Source organism: Papio anubis, chromosome 10, assembly GCF_008728515.1.
Source record: "Papio anubis isolate 15944 chromosome 10, Panubis1.0, whole genome shotgun sequence".
In the NCBI taxonomy this organism is placed as follows: domain Eukaryota; kingdom Metazoa; phylum Chordata; class Mammalia; order Primates; family Cercopithecidae; genus Papio; species Papio anubis.
In genome coordinates, this window is record NC_044985.1 from 48198520 (window position 1) to 48205693 (window position 7174).

The following is a 7174-nucleotide window of genomic DNA, read 5'->3' on the forward strand; positions in this document are numbered from 1 at the left end:
CTCAAGAAGACCTTATAGTCTGTTTCAAACACATGCTAATTCGAAAGAGACCACTTCAACCTATCCTCAGAAATGTAAAATTTTGAGAGAACTATTTGCCATGTGAATCTTTTTTTTTCTTCTCTTGGAAGGTTTTATGGAAAGCATATATTTTAAGTTATGCTTTGAAGTACAGCAAGATTTGAATAAGTGAAGGAAGCCTTGGATGAGAAAAGATGTCTACTTTTAGGGGGAGTAGATGTGAAACGGGACCATGAGAGCCTCCAGAAACAAATGTAGTCATCAGCAATAACAGAACCCAGAGAGGTGTTAGCGACAACAGACTCATGTTTAGAGAAATTTAAAAGGTAGGATGCTGAAAGATTATAATAAAATGATGATAAGGAGATGATAATTAACAAATTGATTTAAAAGTTGCTTATACAGTAGCAGTCATTTATCCTTTAACCAAAATTTATTGAATGATTATTATGTTCCCAAAGAGAAAGGGAAAAAGAAAAGGATTTTAAAAATAGTATTTATTGATCTTGTGTTTTGCATGTATTCTGTCAATCTTTATGACAATTGCTTTTGTTAAAGGAAACTGAAGAGCAGAGAAGTTATTTATCCCAAAGTTACAGACTTGGTAAGTGGGCTTGAACCCCCAGTCTTTCCATGCCTAAAATTATGGTCTTTTCATTCCCCCTCCCTCAGGCATACTGTTCCCCATGGGTTCCTTCCAACTGAGATGTCCGCAACAGGATTCCTATGCAAATAACTTTTGGTCTAGATTTTATAAACTATCTAACTAGATAGATGATAGATAAATAATAGATAGATATATTATAGGTTATATACATGAAAGATAGATGATAGATAGATAGATAGATAGATAGATAGATAGATAGATAGATAGATAGATAATAGCTAGATACATATTATTGGAAATCACCATTAAACACTTGAAAACAGCACATATGAGCAATCGCAAAATAAAACTGCTTTATCGAAATCTTAGAAATAAACCAACCCTGAAATATGAAGGAATAGAAAACCAGTTATCCCATCAACATATTTATTCTACAAAGCCAGAAACATCATTTCTTAAGCATTTAACCTACTTTAAATCATTTTAAAGTTGCTATTTTATCTATTCACAATGTTTACCCACAGATATAATTGGGTCATGCTGAGTTTAGGATGATATTCAAGCACATAGTTAATGATAACCCAGCAAAACCTGTAGTTATGGAAGCAATCTTTGGAACAATGTCTTCAACAGGAATGGAATTGATAATCCACTTCAAACCGTGGGTATCCAGGGACTAACATGAGAAGGGTTGGTCAATCCTAGAATTAAGTCCAGACTCCTGTAATGGCCTTGAGGCTATTATTTATATTCACCATGGCTTTTCATCTCTAAGTTAAGATTGAAAATATCTTCTTCAGTTTTTTGTCTTCCATGATAATGCTTCAAAATTTAACTTAGAAACATTAACATTCTATATGGCTCTGACTCCTCAGTCTCCAAAGTGTAAGTAACTAGATTCAGTCCCAGGGGTCAGCACAGACAGAGCCCACTTCAAAGAGTCCCGGAAGAGGCTTTGCTGATACCTCCTGTTCAGGAGCGTTGGACTTTGACATCAATGGCACTCATGTTGAGGCACGTACTGCCAGCTGTTGGTCAATGTACTACCTATGGAGTATATTCAGTGCAATGCCTGGGCCTTAGAAAGTGTGGCAACAGCATTATCTATTGAAAAGAGCCCTTTTGAAAAATATCTTAGGCATTTGAGTTAGACATCCCATGATTTCAAAGCAAGCTTCAGCACTTTACTTTTCTGTTCTCTGTGACATCAGAATAACACAACTTTCCTTATGGGAATTTTTTCTATGATTTAATGAGGTAAATTGTGCAAAGAGCCTAGGGTGGTGCCTGACATTTAGCAGAGTTCCCAAAATAATAGTTATTTCTGTTATTGGTATTGTTTTGTTTGCCTTCTAACACAAGTGGAGAGGGTGGGGGAAGAAGAAGAAGCATAAAAGGTTTAAACGTCTTTTCCGCTGTTACACAATGGAAAGACCTGGAGAGACTCCAGACTCGTGTTCATAACGGAGAAGAATCCACGATTTGGAGAAAAATGCATTTTAAAACTTAGAATTTGGGGGTCAGAGCTGCTTAGGGCAATTTTATAATTAACTGAAAGTAGCTTTATTGTAAGCCAAGGGATCTCAACAGCAGTCCCTATTTGATCTGGACATCTATGCTTCACTGCTTATACTTCACAACAAATCTTCAAATGGCAAAATTCACTGAAGTAATTACAATTTTTAATTGGAGGGAAAAGTATACAATTCACAAAATGTATTTAATTAGCCCTCAGACCACTCACTGATCCAATATATAATTTCCAAAACAGTTGTGCAAGTCTCTAACATGAAATTTGCTGAAAAGGGAACCACATTTTTAAAACAAAGCAGCTATTACTATCTTTTAGGGTAAATGTTTCTTAATTGAATGACAACCTTACCTCTTAGCATTTAACCCTATTCCCTTTAAATATCTCACTTCTTTCTTAAATGCTTTCAAACTTGTTTTTTATTAATTATACAAATCATTTGTATTAAAAGGCAATATAATAGTTTCAAGAAGTAGCTTCACAGACTATCTGCATATTTAATCAACTGCCTCTAAATTTTTAATCATTGAGTCCAGGTTCTTGTCTTGAAGCTTAACTTGATAACAGACCTACCCACTGGTAGAACTAATTGGTACAGAATCAGTTAATAATTTATAAGGAAAAGAAAAAAAAGATTGTATGTTAAGAAGCTATAAGACCACCAGCCGGATATTCCTGAGAAGTAACAGCAAAAAACACTTGCTTCTACAAATCCATGGCGCGCTGGTGACATCCACTGGCTGTTCCTTAGCATTATTCTGATTCTTTGGATTTTTAGTTAAAGACTTGTGAAAAAAAATCAGTAGGTTTTACATATTTGTGCCTTTCCTTAATGTTAACTTTAGTTGGATTAACCTATATGCCTATTACACTTAGTCCATCGTGTGTCTAACATTTTAAACCTTGAAATTCAATAATACATGAGAATCACTTCGTGTATCCAGAGTTAAAGTGACTTCAATGAATCTTGCTACGATTGTGGGTTTGAAAGAACACAAACCAAAACATAGTGAGAAGAGAAAGCATCGTCATTGGTTACATGATCAGTGGAAATTAATACTGTCATTTTACACTAACAGGAATTTGGCAAATTGCCTTGCTACTATAACTGTGAAAACAGTGAAGCATTGGGAAAGGACTAGTACTGGGCAGTAATAGTCAGGTGGACTAAGATCGTGTTTCTCAAAGCTTAATAAGTATTATAACCATCTGGAATGTCTATTGCAAATGCAGAATTCTGGGGCCCTTTACAGACCTACAACAGAATCTTTGAGAGAAGTTTTTGAGGCATTTGACAACAAGGGAAAGAGCTTCAACTTTATCAGAGGCACAAACGATTCAGAAATAATGCCTTTTGTATGAAATTTTATATTCTTAAAACTTCATCATCAAATCAATTAAAACTTATTTACAAAAGGAAAAATCATTTCTCCAAATCGTCCAGACAGTGCATTTATGATAGAGATAATTTATGATTCCTTATAAATAAAAATCAGATGCCCAGAAAAAGGGACATCAAATAGATAGAGAATAACTAGTATTAAATGCTCATAGACAATATATAATTTATTCTCATTATACGTATTGATGCATTAGCAGTACTATGTTATTTGCAGGTGGTGAAATTACAGATGTTTTGGCTTTTTGTGGTTTTTTTTTTTCTTTACTAGTGTTGCCTAATTTTTCTACAATGAAGATGTGTTACTTACATGATTATTTTAAAGTTTAAATAAACATATCCTCTAAGTTCTGAGGAAATTGTGCTTGTGCAGAGAGCACTCAAGGGTGCATTCAGCATTCTTGCTAATATTTAACCAGTCATCATCATCATCATCATCATTATCATATCGTAATGATCATCTCTCTAAATCCCACAACTAAGCTTTCGATCAACCAGAAGTTCCATGGATAATTTGAGATACTGCACAAAGTTTGCGTATTTGCTTGGAACTACAATGTAATAGCCTTAAGTTAATAATTGTGACATGGAGTGAAAGACAATTTTGAAAAGCACCAAGAAGGTAAGAGACACAAGGGCAAGAAAACACAAAGGCTAAGCTATTTTCTATGAGAAACCAAGAAAAGCCTATTACAAGGACGGGTTATAAAATGGTAAGAGTAGGAGAGACAGTATCCAGCACTTAGGGAAAAAACTATTTTTTTTTTTTCTGGAGGGGCTGAAAATTAACCAGGTAGATAGCAATTTTAGGTAAGTTATTTTCTTTTACTGTAGTAAAATGTTACTCTATTTCACTTAACAGCAACACGAAAGTAATGTTCTTTCAGGAAATATACTCAAACAACCTTCAGACTCCCAGGGCCCTGTGTAGGATTCATGTATGTCTAGAATAATGCCACTGGAAGAAGACTGGGGAGTTTGAAGCTGAAGCCACTTTGTGATCTTTACCAGTCCTTCAGGATGAAAAGCTGGGAGCCAGCCTAGCCTCAGAAGATAAAAACAGGTCCGTTTTATTGAAAATTCTCTAGTTCCTTTGAGTTACAAAGACCACAGCCTAGGGAGAGAGCCTAAATTTAGACTTCTCTTGTTTCCTTAAGGAATAGGCAGGAATCTGCCAAGGTGTGTGTTCATTGTCCATTGAGAACTGATGGGAAATAACGAAGCCACATGTTTTGACAGAGGAGTAACATGCTCAGATGGAAATACTAGATTAGATGGAAAAGATAACAATTCAAATGTGTATTGTATTAGAAAAGAATGCCAGCTCACATTAAGAAATGGCAAACATAGTCAAATTTTGGAAAGCGGAGAGTGTACGATGACTAAATAATATTCCCTTGCCTTTTTTCTCTAGAATGAAAAGGAAATTATTTGTATTCCTGATTATAAAAAGTATTCCCAATCATAAAATGTTACAGAGAAAAAAAGATAAATCAAATTATAGTCACCCCAACACCTCACCAATTTTATGTCATAGGGAGAGCAGAGTCAACTACTTTTATCATTTTTGTGAACATCCTCCTAGAATATGTGTACACATACAGACAGACTTGTTCTCAAAAACTGTATAAATTTTTCCATATCAGTGTGTACAGATACATGATCATCCATCTGGTTATGATTAATCCCTATTGATAATTATTTGTTATTTATAATTTTTCACTATTATAAATGATGTTGTCTATCCTTGCCCACTTCCAAACTATTATGCACAAAACTTCAAAGTAATGTTGCCCTAATATAAATCTCAATTTATCTTTTCTGTTTGATTGTGTATAAGTCATCACTGGCTTTCCATGGCCCTTGGGATAAAACCCAAACTCCTTTTCTTGTCCTAACAGGGGTCTGTGTGGTTTGAATGTTACTAGTATCTTCACTATCATCTGTACCACCCACTTCTTACCCATCATCCCCAATCATCCTGGTCTCCCCGGTGTTACATTCTGCCTTGGGGACTTTTGCACACACTCTTTCCACTGCCTGAAAAGCTCTTTGCCCTCATGGCTCTCACATGGTTAGAACCTTTTAACTGTGTCTCCACGTAAATGGAGGTCTTCTCTGGACCTCTTGTTTAATATACATTGCCCCCATTCTATTATGTCTGTTAGTACTTCCTTACAAGTAACTTGGAACTATTTTTAAATTTGTTTTTATGGTTTTTTTTTTTTCTGTATCATTTACCAAGATATAAAATCAGTTATCATGTCTTGCATGTACCTGAGTTCTGCCCAGTCAAACACGTACTGGACATTAAGAAAATATCTACTGCATGAACAAACAAGTAAATAAATTGAGAAATACGTAATGATACATTACCTAATGAATTTTCTCCTTAGAACAAATTTCTAGAAATAGATTTTGGGACTGGGTGCAGTGGCTCACACCTGTAATCCCAGCACTTTGGGAGGCCGAGGCAGGCAGATCACGAGGTCAGGAGTTTGAGACCAGCCTGGCCAACATGGTGAAACCCCATCTCCACTAAAAATACAAAAATTAGCCGAGTGTGGTGGTGGGACACCTATAATCCCAGCTATGTGGGAGGCTGAGGCAGGAGAATTGCTTGAACCTGGGAGGTGGAGGTTACAGTGACCAAGTTCACGCCACTGCACTCCAGCCTGGGAAGAGCAAGACTCCATATCAAAAACAAAACAAAACAAAACAAAAAAAACATTTCTGGCAAAAGGAGAATTTACCTTATCTCTTTGCTATTAATATTGCCTAACTGTTCTCCCTAAAATATGTAACACTTGAAATTTTCTCCAATGACATGGCGGGAATGTTTCATTTTCCCCCTACACCCTTGACAATACTTAGTAACAATGTATTAGGCCAAAATAACTGATTTAAATTTTAGTTGTTGGATATTAATGAGGCTGAACATCTTTTTATATATTTACTGGTGATATTTACTTCTTTTGAAATTGCCAATTCATTTCTTTGCTTTCTTTCTACTGGAATGCATGTTTTGCTTACTGATACGTAAGGCATTTTTCATAACAAAAATACTAACCTTATTTATTGTTAATGTTATAAATACTTTATCCAAATTTTTATTTTGTCATTAAGCCTTATTTATTGTGGTATTCTCTTTTGTATGTATATATTATGATAAGGTGTGTCTGTGTCCCAGTCCAAATTTCATCTTGAATTGTAACTCCCATAATTCCCATGTGTCGTAGGAGGGACCGGGGAGGAGGTAATTGATGGTGATCTGAATAAGTCTCATGAGATATGATGGTTTTATAAAGAGGAGTTCCCCCGCACACGCTCCCTTGCCTGCCACCATGTAAGATGTCCCTTTGCTCTTCCTTCATCTTCTGCCATGATTGTGAGGCCTCCCCAGCCATACGGAACCGTGAGTCCATTAAACCTCTTTCCTTATAAATTACCCAGTCTTACTATGTCTTTATCAGCAGCATGAGAAAATACTAGTACAATATTTTAATTTTGTATTTAATTTTGTATGTTTCAATACTTTGTTTCTAGCTTTAATATCATGATTAAATACAACCACATTTTAAAAAATACACGCATCCATTATTTTTCTAGTTCTTTA